Below are 19,331 nucleotides of genomic sequence, written 5' to 3'. Positions count from 1 at the left end.
CCAATCCAAACTCCTGCACCCCCAACACTCCTCATAACAACCCCAGAAAATGAAGGGAAGACATATATTCAGAGGAGGGCAGGGAAGTCCTGGACCACGGAGATGTAAGGAAATGGCTAGATGGGAAGAGAGAAGGCCTGACAGAGACAAACACATGCCCTAAGAAGGCCTTGCCCACAGGTGGTGGCCCAACAATAAACTCCTATATCTGTCAGCGGCTCTCCCCAGAGTCAGTCATCCAGCATGAGGGAACTTGTAGACCCTCTGTAATTCAGAACACAGCCTGCACATCAGGGATTGTCAAAGTCTGAGAAACCAGCCAGAAATTCTAGGATTGTTCCAGGAAAGGGAGGGAGTTCTAAGGGAGGCGAAGAGGAGGAAAGGGAAATGGAACACCCAAAGGATGGAGAAAGGGGTTTTGGAACCTACCCGCAGTGAACCAAGAAATCTGCATGGCCAAGTTCTCCATATTCTCAGCAGCAAGGAAATGCTAGTTCCTATGGCTGTGCAAAATGCAAAATGAAGTCCAGAATCTCAAACCTGTCTGTTTCCCAACAGTTGTAAAAACCCCAAGCATCAATTCCTGCTGAGGTTTCAACCCTGCAGACTGACTAGCAGCTGCCTCCCGCTCTCTAACATCTATAGTGGTGAGCATTTTTCCTGTGTCTCCTGCCTACACTTTCTTCATCTAACTTTGGAAGCCCAAGGGCCTCTCCTTCTGTTCCCCTTTGTCATCTAGCCTACACACAATTTGCTTATTTTAGGTACCACTGATAACTTTCCTATCCTCTTCAAATGCGTTTGTCACCTTAGAGCTGTTATATCACAAGAATGAGCTGAAATACACAGGGCTTTGGTATTAAAGTCCAAAAAGGGACACCGAAGCCAGGACAATTCTGGAAGGAGGTCTACCCTACCCTAGTCAGAGCGCCATTCTTGTGTCAATCTCTTCTCCTTTCTCCAACGGTGAGAATTAGTAAGCTATTATTGATCCACAATTCCAGCAGACCTGGGATAAAGAAAGAGCCTGTGGAAAAGCCCCCTTAAACAGACATACTTATCACCCTGGAATCCAAAGATTCATTATCATACCAGCCATTGTATACAGTTAATTGATTACCCTCCAAAATCCTAAAAATTGTACAGTATTAACTCAATCATATTTTCAAAAATTCTAATGTTATTTTATAGCAATTTGAATTTGAATCCATATCTTTCTAACTCCAAAATATTTTAAATTACCTACTTGGAAAGAAGACTCCTTGCTGAAAAACCAGTTCTTATGAATAAGTGTTAGAGGGAAAGCCAAGCTAGGATATTCTCCAGGGAGAGGAACCTGTTCCCTCCAGCAATCCCTGGGAAGAGGACTGGTTTCTATCCTCACAAACTGATTCTGTAATCCCATGTCATGCCCCTTCCTTCATACAACACATCACAGACCAGCTTTTTCCTGGATCCCCATCACTCTGGTGGGAACACGTTGCTCGGATTGGAGCCTCCCAGTGAGGAGTCCCAAACTCCATCTAAATGTTAACCACACTTGGTAAACTAGCCTATGAAGAGGAGGCAGTAGGAATCTAGAGAGAGGAACAATTTGCAGGACAGCCATGATTACACAGAGTGGGAAAGACAAACATAGTGCAGGGGGAGATATGTCCAGTGTCCTGACCTAGACACTGTGTGAACAGAGTTCACAATGTTGAAGAAAAGTTCAACCCTATGTAAATGTCTCTTGCTTTGTTTTCTCCCTATGTGTTATCTCCTCCAATTCCTGGGGAGAGGATCACTACAATGTCCTTGGGGACTATGGGTTATGACTGTGTCAGGCTGGACCTTTACTTCTCTAGGGCAGTTGTTCTTTGGAATCTAAGATCTCTCTTCTCCTATAATCAAATTCAATAAAAGTCCAGAAGTGTTGGCTCAAGCTGTCAAGTCTCAAATCTCAGCCTTGCTGGCTTCAGACTAGATGGATTAAAACTCATCTTCCCTTCTGTAGTTCAAGCTAGCAAGCCTAGCCCATTGGCTATGAATGGCCCTGGAACTGTAGTTATGTGCTCACGCTCATTCATATTCTCACCCCCTACTCAATGTTTTCTTCCTCTCCTCCTCCCATCCAAAACAAGTGAATTCATAAAAAAAAATCAAAGTTTTACTTTCCAGCATTTAAAATTTAGACTTTACCCTTAAAACATCCCTATTTGTAGCTTGTCTTAAAAATATAAGGGCTCTGGAAAAGCTGAACCAATATTTCTACACAGTAATCATCACCTGAGGCAGACGGTAGCCGTGCACTGTGGAGCAGCCATATGGTTCCAAGTTCACCATGTCCCACCACTCTGTGGGCTCCTCAACTCAGTCTTCCCACCTAAGACTGATACTTAGCAGTCATTAGACCTTGCCTGTACATTTAAGAACACTATGGAGGGAATGGCAGGCAGCACTAACCGCCTGTCCCTTTGAAACAAAGCTAATCTCTGGTCATGATTGACAATTACAAAGAAAGTCCTTCTATGGAAGAAGATCAAGCCTGTCATCTCAAAAGATAGCAGACCACTCAGGAACACAGTCATATGCATAGGAGGGTACTGTGTTAAGAAATGAGGTTCTCAATAATAATATACATTTTGGCTGGTAAGATGGCTCAGCAGGTAAAGATGCTTGCATCCAAGCCTAAGGACCAGAATTAATTCCTTGGAACCATTATAACAGGAGAACAATAATTCATACAAGTTGGTCTCTGATCCTACGTGTGAGTGTGCATGCGTGCGCGCGCACACACACACACACACACACACACACACACGCACACACACACACACACACACACACACACACACACACACACACACACTCTAAATAAATGTAATTAATTCTTAGGAAAAAGAAAATATATTAGGGCCTACCAAAAACACCACTGCTAGAAGTGAATGTGACAATTATATTGTCTGAAGTGCCTGATATGAATAAGGTAAGTGAAAAAAAACAGTCTTTTAGTTTTTAAATATAGCTGTTATATTTCCTGGGATATATCAATATCATAATTACACGTTGCAAAGGCTTCTACAGGATACTGAAATGTACTTGAGCCAGTGATATCTCTGCCATATGTTTCATGGAAGAATACTGAACACGGTCCCCTGGCTTTAATATAGGGTGCCCTTTTCTGTAAAGTAGCCACAATACTGGTGGAAAAGTATAGAATGAGATTTCCTGCCCCCCCCCCCGACCTGCAATGCCAAATCTGGTTCCAGCTGTATGAATATGGTTCAGAAGAAAGGGGCTAAGGCTAAGTCATTCCCCTCATGCAGGCATGCCCATGGAAGTCACATGGGAAAGCAACCAAGTTTTGGTGAGATAAAGTACCCAGAACACAGCAGAAGTCCTGGGAGAATCTTGGCACTCTCAGCTCATGCCTAAGGAGTACTAGAAGAATTCACACAAAATGGAAAATGCATGCTGGGAAACAGTGTCGTTGGCATTACTAAGACTGTCCCAACAATAGGCTGATCTTGGCTTACATGAGTGAACTCCTAGACCCCCAAAAGGTAAAAATCTCTCCCACCCCATGACATGAATGAAGTCGCCTTTAAGGGCCAAACAAGTTCATGCTCTGTAAAATAATATCATAGAGATATTCTCTACTATCCTCAAAAATTCCTATGTAGGAGATAACATGAGGCCATTGGGCATTGCTTTTTTTTTTTTCATGATCAATTGAGAGGAAAGAAAACTTCAGGTATTAAGAGACTATCAACATTTCTTTCCTTCACTTCAAACTATCTTTTATGTTAAGTATGCTTTTTCCTGTTTTGATTCTTTGGACTCTTTTCAAATGTTTAAAATATCAGTAAAGTGTAGAGAATATCAAAACTCTGTGCCCAATGCCTAGCATTAACAATTTTTAACATTTTGGTATTTTCTCTTCAGTTCTTTGGAAGACAGCCTATTAGAAAAAAGACCACAAACTCACCTGTGTGCATCTAACATCCTGATTCTCCTAACTACTCTGAAGTAGATGAGTGACACCTGTACTCCTACCTATGCACCACCGATGGCCAGGTACTATTGCTTTGCAAAGTCTTTGTACTTGAAAATGAGAATGAGCCGGGCATTGGTGGCCCATGCCTTTAATCCCAGCACTCGGGAGGCAGAGGCAGGTGGATCTCTATGAGTTCGAGGCCAGCATGGTCTACAGAGCAAGTTCCATGACAACCTCCAAAGCAATACAGAGAAACCCTGTCTCGAAAAACCAAAAAAGAAAATGAGACTGATTTTTATTTTGTTAGACAAGGTCTCATTTAGTTAAGCCAGTCCCCAACTTGCTACTATGTAACTGAAGAATGTAGTAGTTTGGATGACAAAGGTCTCCACAAACTCATGGACTTGAATATTTTGCACCCAATTAGTGGCACTCTTTGGGAAGGCTAAGGAACCTGTAGAAGGTAGAGCCTTGCTGGAGTAAGTGTATCACTGGGAGTGGGCTTGTATTATATTGCCCCGCTCCCTTTCCTATCTCTCCAGCCCCTCCCTCCCTCTCACTTGCTCCTTCCTGTGTGTGGACAAAAGAATAATCATATGATCAGCCAGCTGCCTGTGCCTGTGGTCATGCTTTCCCTAACTGTCGTCATGCCTTTGCCATATTGACAGACTCTACCTCTCCCAAACTGGAAGCTAAAATAGATTCTTTTCTCCCTTCGACTGCTTTCTGATGGGTATTCTTCCTCTGAAACATAAAGGTAATGACCTGCAGTCCTGATCCTTGTCCATACCCCTCAAATACTGGGGTTACAGGCTTCCCCTACCAAACCCAGCAAAACAGGATGCTTTCCGGTATCAACACATTGGTTTTCATCTATTAACTTTACTTAGTTATTTGTTTTATTGCTGTTTTATTTTTCTATGTTGCCAGGAATGGTAAACAAGTATTCTACCACTGGGCTATATCCCCAGTTCTTCATTTATTGATTTTTAATTGATGGCATTCATTGTGTTAATGTTACAAATTATTTCCAGTTCTATCAACTCCTAGTTCTTTTTATTTTTCTAATATTCAAAAAAGTCACAATAATTGTTATGACAAAAGTCTACACATATATGACATCGACACTCTGGAACAATAGCTAGCAATTCTCCTGTAAAGGGCCTAATAGAAAATATTTTAGGCTATGGATACTGTATAGTTCCTTTTGCATCTACCAAATTCTGCCAGTGTGGCCTGGAAGCAGCTACAGACAAAAAGTAAACAGAACACATCCCCCCAAAGAAACCTCATTTAGGAAAGCAGGCAGGGGTCAAACTGGCACAATTTACTCTCTCTGCTCTAGAGCCTTGTTTCTCAACTGCAGTGCGTGATGCAGCAGCGTTAGCAACAGCTGGGAGTTTGGTGGAAACAAAGGTGCTTCCAGATCACTGAATCGACATCTGCATTTTAACAAGCTTTTCCTGTGATCCCTGTGCACAGAAACATTTGAGAAGCACATCTTTTGAGGCTGTTCTTTGGAGTATATCAATTCTTAATTCTACTCTACTGCTGAATGTTTTCCCAAAGTTCATACAACTCACATCCCTGTAATCACTAAATGGATGAACATCTTGCCCTGTAATTCCATACCCAATATTACTGAGCAGTTGTCCTTCCAAACTAATGAGTGGTAGATATTACCTTGTAATTTCAACATGGCTTTCTGAGGTGTTACCCTTCTGTTATTTGTGGGGACTTTTATTTATTCCATATGCAAATTCTCTGCTGGCTACACATACTGGAATGTGTTCTCTTAGTCTACTGCTTCTCTTTTAACTTTGTATAAAGGTCAAAGGATTTTAGGATGTAAATTAATGTAGTCATATGCTGGGTCTGTTGGCACATGCTTGTAATCCCAGCACTCTAGCGTCTGAGGCAGAAGAATTGCAACAAGTTTCAGATAAGACTGAGCTATGAAAAAATAATGATGTGCTCAAATACATTAATCTTTCACTTCATGTTTTTTATAATCTATTTCAAGGACTATTTCCCTTCTCAAAGTCAAATCTTATTCTCTTATTGCATGCCTATATTCTGTACAAAAGAATTCTAATGTGGGGGCTCTTCACTTGAGGATGTGGGACATGCTGTTCTTGGTGAATACCTTAAGCATGAGGGAAAGAGGGACTTGTGCAATTTTGCAGTGGAAAACCTGGCAAACATCCTAGTCAGGTGACCAGGGTTAACATCCCCATGGCCACCCACTTGTTGTAAGTGTATATCTTGACATGTTGTGATTAACAACAATACTGCCTCTCTAAGTTATTCCTCCCTCAAAGCCAACACCCCAGGTGATAAGCCTAAAGTGATAGACATTCTATATAAAACCTGGCCAATGAGGCTGAAGAGACCTGGTCACTAAATGCAGTGTGGGTCAGAGAAAAGACACTGGGGCAGGGGATCATAAAATCAGAATAGCATTGCCTTTACTTAATGGGACTGTACCAGCACTGGTTTCTTGGTGATCATGAGTGTGTCCTGATAACAGAGGATGATTACAATGAAGGAGGAACACAAGGCCATTAACCACCCATTGAAACTTTACTGACTATCAAAAACTACTTTAAAATACGAAGCTTGGTGAAAACTAACAAAAAACTTTTTGTATTACTATTCACTCATGTTATTAGTTGTTTTGTGGCTGATATAACACTATTACTTTATTTTACTGCATAGTTTTCCCTTGCATACTAATTTACATTGACATGTACAAAAATCCAGATTCCCATACCTGTCTGTTGTACATCCAACTATCTAGTTACTGTAGCTATGTGGCAGGATGACCTTGAATTCCAGATCCTCTTGCATTAACTTCTTATGTGTCAGGCTTACAAGTGTATACTACCATATTCAGAAACAGTGGACACTTTTTTTTTTTTTTTGGTTTTTCAAGACAGGGTTTCTCTGTGGCTTTGGGGGCTATCCTGGAACTAGCTCTTGTAGACCAGGATGGTCTCAAACTCACAGACATCTGCCTGCCTCTGCCTCCCGAGTGCTGGGATTAAAGATGTGCACCACCACTGCCCAGCTAATGGACACTATCTTGCATTGCTGTATGTAGCTTTCATTCATCAACTTTACTCTATTTTTGTGGTTTCATTTTCTTGTAGTGCTGGAAATGTAGCCTATAGCCTATATGCACATTATCCGTACATGCCTGTATTTTCAGAATGCCTCACATAATCATTTTATACTCATTACTGTCTTATATTTATCCCACAGTAATATAGAAGTTGGCACATCTCTTGCTGTGTTTATACTTTTTAATGTATATGTTTTATCTTATTTCATGTTTGCCAGATGTTATTTGTTGTAGGTTAGTATTTCTGATTGTGCTGAGGTAATATGCTTTTGTTGTTGTTCTTAAAACATTTGCTTGTTTGGAGGAAAGGGCATGTGCCTTGGTACTTGTGTGGAGGTTAGAAGGTAACCTCCAGAAGTAAATTCTCTCTTTCTACCGTGTGGGTTCCTGGGATTGAACTCAGGTCATGAAACTTGCCACCAACCCCGTAACCATCTGTATTATCTTATCGGCCATTGTTTTGATTTTTAAATAGTCTTACTGTGTAGCTCAGGCTGACTTGGAATTCAATATGAAGTATAGGCTTGTTTTCAGCCTCCTGGGTGTCGGTGTTACAGAACTATATGGGCAGAAATGTATGTATTCTTGTTTATCTATTATGTTTTATCAATTTTGTAGAACACCTTAGTAAGTTGTAACAGTTCATTTACAAATACCCTTTGATATTCTGAGCATACACCATTCACAATAAGGACTGTCAACTCTCGCATTACAAGTCTTTTTTTCTTCTCCTCTTACTGTATTAGCTAAGAATTACAGATTACTTTTGAATGAAAGTAAAGTCATTATCATCTTTATCGCTGGATATTTTACATAGTTCATGATTTTATATTACAATTTACCTTGAGAATGGGAACATATTCCTGATCTTCTTCTATGTTTTCCCCCTTTCTGGTCTCCTGTATTTTCTAATTTGTTGCTAATGTTGTTTCCAGGTAGCCTTTTGGAGCTTTTGAACAAAATCCCATATTAGCTTGGAGCCCCTACAGGACAATACTGGGAATACAGCACAACAGCCTTAAACAAGAGTGAAGGACCCAAAAAGCAGAACCTTTATCTCTTCTCCCTTTACTCCTCAGGCTCAGAAATTCCTATTAGCTGTGCTTCCAGAGAGAAGCACATTATTCCCTTGGGGACACCATTATTTTCTATAGTCATCTGTGTCTCCAGTGTGTGACTTGGAGAAGGGGCTCTTATTCTGATCTCTGAGCAATCTGAAGCATGTACATTTCTGAAGATCCCTCCAGAGATAAATACAAATATTGCCATTATGTTTGCTTCCAGACTTTGATCACATCATGAGAACAAATGGTCCTCTGCTCATCATCTTTTATTTCCGTGCCATTTCTGGTTACAAGGTTATTGCTTGTTTTGCTGACCGGCCAAGTCTCCTGTTTTCAGTTATTGCTATATATTTGGTGCAGAGAAGGTACACTAAGCATGAACTTACTGTACCATCTGGATCGAAGCCCAGTCATTTTGCTTTCCTTCTGCATTCAAGGAAAAAAAATGTATTTCCTTGGTAACAAAATTAACTCTTTTCACTGATACTTCCCATCCAATCCCCTTTCTCACTACAATGCACTCAGGCCAACAGCTAAAACATGACCATTTCACCAAGCTTATGCTTTCTCGCCACTCACTCCTATTTTAGGGTCACTGTTTGGAGACATTTTAACATGTTCTCTAGACTACAACCCCTATTCCATAATTATCATTATCTCCAGCATCTTAAAGCCATTCCTATTCTATTTACTTTTTCACAGAAATCTACATATGTCACCTCTGCCTTTTGACATGTCCACACAACAAGTTTCTAACTTAATAGATCCTAACCTAAGCAATGCCCTGCATGTCACTATTCTATTCTGTGCCATCCTACTTCCTTAGTTCATCTAAGTATCAAGGTTTCTCATGATTTAGTTCCAACCCTAATATCAACTATTACTGAATATTTACATTTTCCCTTCCATAATGCAAATTCTAGTTTTTCATAGAAATAAAACAGATACACACACACACACACACACACACACACACACACACACACACACACACACACACGCCTTTGCAGATTACCAATGTTGGCCCCATGACCATATTTCTCCACCCCTTTTCAACTTGATCCTGCTGCACAGGATGGCTTCCTGACTCCCAGTACCTAACAGTGCACAGCTCCAGCCATTGTCTGTCCTTTCTATTGGCTTCCCTACTTCATCCATTCTCAGTGATAGCTTCTCAAGGGTTATTTTACCCTTGGATACTCAAAGTTTCATTGTGAAATCACCAATCCTCCCACTACCAGCAGCAACATCCACAGCAGCAGCACTAGGAGATTTCAGGAAATGCAGAATCTCAAGCTGTACCCAATCAAAATCAATCTCTATGTCTAAAAAGCCAACTATTTGAAGTCACCACCACCTTTATAATTACCCAGACACAAACACTTGGAGCCATCCTCATTTCTTGTCAGTGTCTTCCTTATTTCCTGTATCTAATTAAATGTTAGGTTTAAGGTGTTTATTTTGGAATATTTCATGTACACATTTCAATCCCTACATTGTAAAAGAATAACACAAAGATGTGGAGACAGACTGACCTGGCTTTCAGATCCCTGTTCTCTACTGCCAACTGATTGTATGTGACCTCAAAGCCCTGAGGAAATTATTTAACTTCTCTGAGCCTTAATTTCCCTGCTGTTACATAAGGATATTTATGTCACAAATGTTCTTATAAAAAAAATAAAAGCACTCAGATCAACAACCGAAACATGGCACATCCTACCAAGTGTCATCTCATGCTTTCCCACCACCCACTCCTACTTTAAGGTCACTATTTGGGGGCTTCTTAACACATTTCCCAGATTCCATTCATTATATCAGTTCATCTCACATACCAATATCTAATTGTGTCAGGAAGACAACACATTCAACCATCCACTACTCTGTTCAGAAGCTTTCTGTGAGAAAGTGCCCCTGCATCAATCCCCTCACAAGAACCGGCAGCCACCTCAGTCTTTCCATATCCTATTTTCAGCAACCATCCCAGCTTTATCCTTTCTTCCCCCCTTCACACCCTCTGGTTCAGTTAAACTTTAAACTGACCATGCCTTGCACGTTTCCACTTCTGTCCTCACTCCTATGGAATGCCACATTCCTAGTTAGTTACTTATTTTCAAGCTTAATTTTCATATCCAATTCCTACTCAGCCTTTAAATCATCTTTAGATCACCTAGTAGTGATTTGTGAATGTCTATGTTATTTGTTCTATTGTCTGAAACCATTTTAAATATATGCACTATAATAAAACTTTTCATATGTTTCCTTCTCACCTCTCAATCAGTTTTTTTGAATAAATAACACTTTACAATCAATGTCTATAATCATTTACACCTGCCCAGGCAATGAAGTAAATGCCATCCATAGAATTCCTCATACTCTTTTTCTAGTGTCCTCATGATATGGTTATGACACCCAGTTTGTAGATGGGAAAACTAAAGTTGGAAGGGCTCAATAATTCATGCCAAATCTCCCTTTAATAAAATGCAGAACCAAGATTTGAGGCCAGCCTTTTTCATCTAGGATCCTCTGCTCTTAAACCCTCTGCATGATATGCAGAAGAAAAATTAAGCCTCTCTATTTCCGACAAGATTACCCATATTTTTAAAGAATAGACTTGTTTTGTAGAACCATGTGATTTGATTTCTGTCTCTATGCGAATCTATGTAACAATATATCACATTATTCTCAAATCCTACTTTACTATCTTGACATTTGAAAACAATTTTAGGGATCAGAAATGATTACTATGCTAGCCTCCAAATAACTCTGTGAGGAACACAAAAAATGTTACTTTACCATCAACACCTCCTATTTCCAACTCGATTGTGTGACCTTAGAACAAAAAACCTCAATTCCCATCTGGTACCCCAGAATGCCCAATTTTTCTTGAGGTCATGGCCATATTGTGCAGGATGTGGTCAGCAAGAGGCCAAGGCCAGAGTCTAACAGGATATGTAATCAGTAAAGTCCAAATCCTAGCTGGTATCAATTTTAAGCAGATTATCTTAGAACGGGGCCTGGGATAATAGAATCAGATAGCTGGCAGATTCTACATTGACAGCCCTAAAAATTAAATAGCATGAACCTATACAATGCTTTACTGGTTCCAGAGTCTCAGGATTAGAGATAATAATCAGCTTAATGAAGATGACCAAGAAGGGAAAGATGCAAAGAGAGATCTAACAGATACATGTCAGGAGCAACATCTATGGAGAGCCTTTCCCTTGACCATTATTTTAAAAAACAAGGAGAACACACAGATAGACAAAAACAATACCCATTGTGGGAGTGGAATTGTTATAGTCTCCCCAAAGACTCAAATTAAAGTTCAAGTATTAGGGCTAGGATTGCAGTTTAATGGAGGAATCACTTTCCCAGCATGTACAAGGTCCTGGGTTTTATCCTCAGCACCACAAAATAAAAATAATAATAAACAGTAGCTTCATTATGTTTACCTGCTTGCAGGGGACTGGGTGATGCATGCTGGGGTGGGGGGGTGGATCACAGAGCCTCATCATTTGTGGTAGCTACAGAACTTGAAATAGACACCTACCCAGGCCTCAAAGGCCTGCTTTCACTGTGTTCCAAACCTGCACATAACTGACACATACTGCACCCACATGCCCATGAACACATAGTCAGGGAAAGGGAGACAGAATAATAAAACAAGGGAGAAAAACTTGTTAGCCAAAGAAACCTAAAGTCCAGTGCCAAGAATGTGAGAGCAGCAACTTTCTAAGCTTCCTGGAGGAACATTTGCAAACAACTGAGGATCAACCTTCCAAGAGCCAGGGGAAATAAAAAGAGAGAGAGAAAAAAAGAGGGAACTTCATAGCTCGCTTGGGCTCAGTGACAAATAATTGTGACAAGAGAAATATATGAGTGGCATCTAGAGAGGTACCCACCCGCAGTTAATGGAATTTAGTAAGAGGAAAGAACAAAGCATGATCACAAGTGGGAGGAAAATGAAGTAAGAAATACAGAAAGATTGGGATACAGTTCCAAAGCATGGAAAAGCATGGCAAGTAGAAGGTGGTTATTGGTACAATTGACCCTAAGACCTCAGAATGGGACCTTATTTTGAAACAATGTGAAAAAATTAGGATGGAATCAGAATCAGATTCAATATAAACTGTGTCCTTGTAAAAACATAATAAGCCAGGGGAGATTTGGACATGCATGTACACACACACACACACACACACACACACACACACACACACACACACACACACACGACACAACACAGAAAGAGAGAGACAGAGAGACAGAATCAGGCAGAGCCAGAAACAAAGACAGAGACACAGAGAGGCACAGACAGGAACAAGGACATAGGGAAAACACTATATAAGCACAAAGGCAGAGATCTAGGCAAGACATTTGAGAGATACCCAAGACTGCCAGTAAAGCATCAAGTCTGGGAGAGAGCTGGGATGGATCTGATCCTCCAACGTTTAATGGGGACATGGCCCTGCTAACATACTGATAGCTTGGATTTCTACTCCCAGAAACTATGGGATATTAAATTACTTCTGCTCTAAAACATGGTACTTTATTATGGCATTTCTAGAAAACCAAAAGAGGGATTACATTTCCAGAAAAGCAAGGTATATAATGTTCCTGGAACATAGAACAGAAGTGAGTGAGAAATGGGAAATGGCTCAGTAGGTGAGAACAGGACCACTGTGTAGGGAACGAGCTGTTAATCATCTCCTAGAAATGGGACATCACCAATCGTGTGACCATGCCGCAGCTACACTGTGCAGAGACGTTAGAAGCAGGAACTGGCACAAATCAATAAACAGATAGAGGAAGACTGACAGACTGATAGGTGGGTAGAAAAATGAAGACAGATACATGATAGGTCAATAGACGTAGACATGGCCATGACAGATTTGGAAGAAATAATGCATCTTCAACTGACGGCAAATGGTCTGTTTACTGCATGTTATAAAACAATTTCCAGATGCTGAAATACATTGCCTGCTTTTAAAAACAAACAATGTTGTATGTGTGTGAGAACAAAAGCCCTATAAATTCTCACACCATATATAGAGTAACCCAAGAAGATCCTGTGTAGGCAAATTCACCAGAATACCCTCACACAACATGTGCCTCCATCTACGGTGTGCTACAGTGAAGGTGGAAACAGTCAGAAGACAGCAGAGAAGGCCTTGCATTCTGAGTACAGCTCAGGATGAGTGGTGGAACATTCCTGGGAGTGGAGTGCAGTAGCAAAACAGCCTCCTTCAGGGGAATGCTATGGGATGAGAGACCACAGAGTTGATTAACTCAGGGCAGACAATAAAGAGTCTGGGCAATGGATGAGTCCTGAAGGATTTAGAGTGTGACTTGAAAGCATGGACCAAATGCAAGGAAAAAAGGGAAGACCAGCAGGGGCTAGGCTGGGCTGTGCTGCTTAGAGTGGGGGCAAGCCACCAGATCATAAATATCTTAGGCTTTTGTGAGCCATACGGTCTCTGTTGCAACTGCTCAGCTCTGCCATGGCAGTGCGAAAGCATCTTCAGGCAATGGGGAGGGAATGAGAGTGGCTCTGTTCCAGTTGACTTTATTTATGGACACTGAAATTTGAATTTCATGTAATTTTCACATGTTAAAAAGGATGATTCTTCTTTTGAATCTGTCTAACCATTTAAAAATGTAAATACCATCCTTATCTTAGCTCAAGAGTTATATGAAAATGGACAGTAGGCACTATTGGACCTGGGTGCTGTAGCTGCTGACACTTGGTTTTAAAGGTGGCTGTACCAGAACGGACAAGCAATAAAATAGTGATGAGATTATTGGAGAGTTCAGGGGGGAGGATATGAAAGAAAGCCAAAGGCAGAATTTATGCAAATCTAAAACTTGACAATTGATTAAATGTAGATGGGGGAAGCGAAATAGGGTCTGGGATTCTTTTCCAAAATTCTTCAGTGTGAATAGCAATAGGACCATTAATAACATTGCAGGATTCAAATAGGAGCAGTGATAAGTCAGCAGAGACTGCAGAGTGCATGCTTAAAACCCTAAGTATATCAATACTTAGAATAGGTATTAGGAACCTTAAACCAGGACTTTCAGATCCTGGCAACTCTCAGCTGTGAGCACTGTAGCCCCGAGTCTGCTCTCTCTTCTTGATAAGACCCAGTGGAATAACCAAGGCTGGTACTGGTTTATTTTAGGAAATTTGGTGTTTCGCATGAATTCTTGGTATTTTCTATCATCCTAAACACAGCTGCTACTTCAGGCAGCAGAAGATAAAGGCAGTGCAACACAGCCAAGGCTCAGTGGTCTGTTTCCTCTTCTGTAAATGGGGATGCCAACAGTCGCCTTGACTGGGGAGCTCAGAGTAAAATGTCATTCCTGTGATTGATGTGGCAACAATTACAGGGGCAAACTCTCCACCACACTTTGAGGTGGTGGTCACACACAACTAACACCATTGTGACCTCAGTCTTCCCATCTGCATTATAGAGGTGGCTATACTTTCCTGGAGGCCAGAGAGGCTGCAAATATGTGTGACATGTGTATGACAATTTTATACCAGCAGAGGCTTTGTACTGCCACTTGCACTTCTGGACCTAGTGAGTTCGGGAAGCACATGTCAGTTCCTGGTCATGTGCAATATAAACTGCACCTAAGGGGCTCAGGAAATGCATGTCAGTTCCTGGTCACATGCAACAAAGTGACCTGACGCAGTGTATAACCACACAGTCAATGCATGAGCTTAGGGTGGAAACAACGGAGTGAAAAGACAAGAAAAAATGGCTTGAGCTCTGTAGAATATTTCCCATCTAGTCTACACCTCCTTCCATGTTCCCAGGAAATGATGATGTGAACACAGGAACAACGAATTCATGGCTCTGTGCCACCTTCTCTGACTTGATATTCCACTATGCTGAGAGGCCATGGAATATACATGCCTTGAATACATACTCAAACAGGACACTTAGATATTGAAAGACAGGATGATTGCTTGTCATTTGAATGCTGACTGGCTGATCATGTGTTTTTATTCCAAACCCCATCCACCCTCCCTATTTCACACACAAAAACACATGTCACACTTTGTATAAATATCAGGGTCCCAAAGAATTTGAATGTTTGAGCTGGTTTTAGACTGTGAAGGCAATCATGTTCTTGCCTACTGTAAAGGCCTTACTCTTTCCCAAATATTAAACATGAACAAGCCTTACCATGGCACTATCAGAGTGCTTCTTGGTAATTAATTGCACTATGTTTCCTAGTTACAAAGCCTGGAAAAGCCGTAGCATGGGTATTTTGATAAGACTTGCACCCTCTTAGGACACTTATAGAGGTCCCAAAGCTCACATCATGCCAGGTGATGTGTGCAAATAATGGAAAATTGATAAAGAGACCATCAGTCAAATGATATGGCCCCATTACTACATCACAAAGCTTTAGGTTTTTAATCGGCAAAATGCAAGTTGAACTTTCATGCCTTCTCTCACACAAAGATATTATGCATTTTTGTCACAAAATATAGAAGTCACCTTTGACAGAGAAGCATTTCTCAATGCCAGCACAATTGACATCATGGGCTGGGTTATTAATGGCCATTGGAGGTTGATCTGTGCCTTGTAGGATGTTTGCCAACAGACCTAGGTTCTGTTCACTGGACAGTAATAGCTCCCCACACCTCACTGTAACCATTAAAAATGCCCCCAGACATTGTTACATGTTCCCTGATGGCAGAATCACCCTAGTTAGGAACTATTGCTATAACATGTGTAAGGGAAGCATTACATGGCAACCTGTACTTCGCCGACACTTGTACTTTGGGAAGTGATGTAGGACCGTGTGTGCTAACCACTCTGTGTTTTCAACCATAGCATGTTCTAATTCTGCTCAAAGCCCATAGACCATAAAGAACAACAGGGGATTTCACATCTGCCTACTGCGACTGGGAGAACCAAACTAAGCAACATGGCCACAGACACCTTGGCTACTTGTGCTGTGGGGCAGTTGCTATACCAGCTGTAGGTGCCCACACAGAGCCTCTGTGTGCCATGGTTTTGTGTGCCAAAGCTGTGGGAACCATGGCAGCACACAACCTGTATCACACTCTTAGAAGTGAGGTTTTCAGAACCACATCAATGCATATTATAATGCATTTTTAAAATTCATGTAAACTCACTACTAACAGCCCCTTATTATACCCCATTAAAGAGTTTAATTACTTTTAATCAGTGACTTTCCTAGATGACCAGAAATAGTAACTAGAGAAACTTCAATAGCCATTATGCCAACCATGAGCAACAGAGAGTCCATTGGAGCAATCGCCGCCACAGCAATCATGCTAATTAAAGGCCCCCAGAAGAGTCAAGATAAAAATGTCAAATGAGATTTGTTCTGGACTTCAATGATTTACTGCCTCACATAATCAGGTTCCAATAAGTCTGGGAAGAAAAGCCTTGCTAGGGAGGAGGGGGAGCATCACCGGCCTCAGACGTTGAGCCAAGGGCTCTCAGAAGTGGTGCACAGCACTGAGGAAGGCAATTTCTACTACAGTCAACACTAGACTTCCCCCAAGGTTCTCTACTTCCAGACAGTGTATATCAAGACACCCTGAGTGCTTTGACAGCCTTTCTCCTCCATTCTCAACCCACCACTTCACAAAATGAGTTTGTTCATAAAGCTGTTGTTCAAAAAATGTTTTAACAAACACCCTTAATAATATTGATAAATTACTATTATTAAGGTACCGGCAAGCTGCAGCATCCTCATCCTGGCCTTTTTAATGTGCTGGGGGGAAGAAAAGTTACTTTTTGGATACTTAGAAAAGATAGACTTGCTTTACCATCAACCTGTAACTTATGCGTACACTGTGCTTGACCATCACCAAGTCCACAGTCAAATCTGTAGGCTCTGTCTTGCTACTGGTAACTTTACAGTCTAACCTTGCCACCGTTCTTATTTTCTATTACTTTTTTGTTATTTTCCCCATATTTTCAAATATTTCCATTCACCTTGCTGCACCACCATGTTTGTTCTTGCAAAACTCCTCAGATGCTTTGCAGAGATAGTGTATCATACAATAAATGATGCCCATAGTTTTTTTTTTTTTCCTGTTGTAGATTCCACTGCCCGAGTGTTGAGCCATGTAGGTATTTATCAAGGAAGGTTATGCAAGCCTCATCACACTATGGCTGAAGAGTACACCTCACTTAGAACCTATGCTCTACCAAGACCTGTGTTCAAGGAACTCCAAACTTAGATGAGAAAGAGACTTGTCACGTAATATAAATGCCCCTTGTCATAAAAGGAGAGATGGAAATTTTGAACAATGCATTTTATGATTTCATAGCCCTTGACACATTTACACTGTCTTCTTTGAGATCCCACCCAAGAATATCGATTGAAATACTAGATTAACAATCAGCTCATGACCCAGAGATTTAGGCCACTTTTTTTCCCCATCAAATTATCTGTCTTTATACAGAGTTGTAAAGACTCTTTTTATATTCAGCATTCTTGGTGTTAAATGATAAAGTGTGGGGAATGTATGCTTCTGCTTGTTCCCAGGGGGGTGGTACAGGAATAGAATTGAAGTCACTGGATTCAGAATAAGAAGGCTACTGATAGTCAACGGACAAAGACTAATATATTCATACTCATTGTTCAAATGTGGACACTTAGAGGGTAGGGAGATGGCTTAACCAGTAAAGTGCTTGCCACACAAGATAAGGATCTAAGTTCAGATCCCCAACACTCACATTAAAAAGCCAGATGCATCTGTGCACACCTGTAATTAATCCTAGGCAGAGACAAAAGGGCCCCTGGGGCTTGCTGGAACATGAGTCTAGTCTAATAGGCAAGCTCCAGGACAAGTGAGAGATCCTGCCTCAAAAAACAAGGTGGAAGAGTAATTAAAGAAGATAATCAACATAGACCTGTAGCCTCCAGATGTATGTACCCCTGGGCGCATGTGCACACATACACACGTGTGTGTGTGTGTGTGTGTGTGTGTGTGTGTGTGTGTGTGTGTGTGTGAATATGTACATACACGCAACTGCCAACACGTGTCCAGTGCCTGTATACTCAGTACTCATAGTTCTCAAGACGGCCCCTCATCTGTCCCCTAGAACACTCAAGTGGACAAGAGGGCCTCATGCAAGCTCAAGTGCAGGCATCTCTCCAACTGACCAGCGACTAGGAGAGGTTCTGTCCTAGAGGTGTAATTTATATTTCACAAATTTCATTCTTTTAAACAGAACAGTTCAGTGGGTTTTAGTATATTCACACTCATTCGTCCAAAACCTCCATGTAAACCCTAACATTTTTATCTAGTCTCTCTCCCTCCCTCAGTCTCTTTCTATCTATATCTCTCCTCTCTCTCTCTCTCTCTCTCTCTCTCTCTCTCTCTCTCTCTCTCTCTGTCTTTCTCTCTCTCATATGAGCTCACATGTACACATGTAAACCACACCCCCAATTGTCACCATCCTCCCTCCTCTCCTTCAGTCTCTTCTACTTTCTTGCATTATGAATTCACTTATTCTAGACAAAACATAAGAATGGAATCCCAAGATACATGGCTTTTACATCTAACTTATATCTCTTGTCATGTTTTCAAGATAATCATACTTCTTTATGGCTCAGTAATATTCCATTGTATAGATACACAAAGTCTGTAAAAATGTGTTTCAGGCGGGGCGTTGGTGGCACACACCTTTAATCCCATCAGGAGACAGAGGCAGGCAGATTTCTGTGAGTTCGAGGCCAGCCTGGTCTCCAGAGCGAGTGCCAGGATAGGCTCCAAAGCTACACAGAGAAACCCTGTCTCGAAAAACCAACCCCCCCCAAAATGTGTTTCAATCGATAAATACTTGCATTGACTTGATACCAAGCCTTTCTCAATAACTGTTATGCGCATTCACATACAGAATTTTTCCTAAAGCCATGTTTTCAATTCTTTCAAAACAGACTTGGTAGATTATAAGGTAATGTTCAATGCTTTGAAGAAATGCCAGACTATTTACTATCAGCAACACTGAAGGTTCCAATTTTCTTACCTCCTTGACAATACTTTTATTATCCTCCTCCCCTTCTTTAGCCATTCTAGAGTGAAGTAATAGATCATTGTGGATTTGTAACTAGCTGTGTTGTTACTATTTACTATTTGTAGCTCTTCTTCAGAGAAATA

At 41.0% G+C, this 19,331-nt stretch overlaps 1 protein-coding gene across 7 annotated transcripts in view; it reads right to left on the bottom strand.

Annotated features, from left to right (window-relative positions):
- The window catches only part of Ntrk3 (neurotrophic receptor tyrosine kinase 3), a 368,787-nt gene that overhangs the window by 104,393 nt on the left and 245,063 nt on the right, over positions 1-19,331 (bottom strand). The window lies entirely within an intron of this gene.

This window comes from Cricetulus griseus, chromosome 3 (assembly GCF_003668045.3).
Source record: "Cricetulus griseus strain 17A/GY chromosome 3, alternate assembly CriGri-PICRH-1.0, whole genome shotgun sequence".
NCBI classification, from domain to species: Eukaryota; Metazoa; Chordata; class Mammalia; order Rodentia; family Cricetidae; genus Cricetulus; species Cricetulus griseus.
Note: the sequence above shows the minus strand (reverse complement) of the source record. Positions and strands in the feature narration are given on the sequence as shown.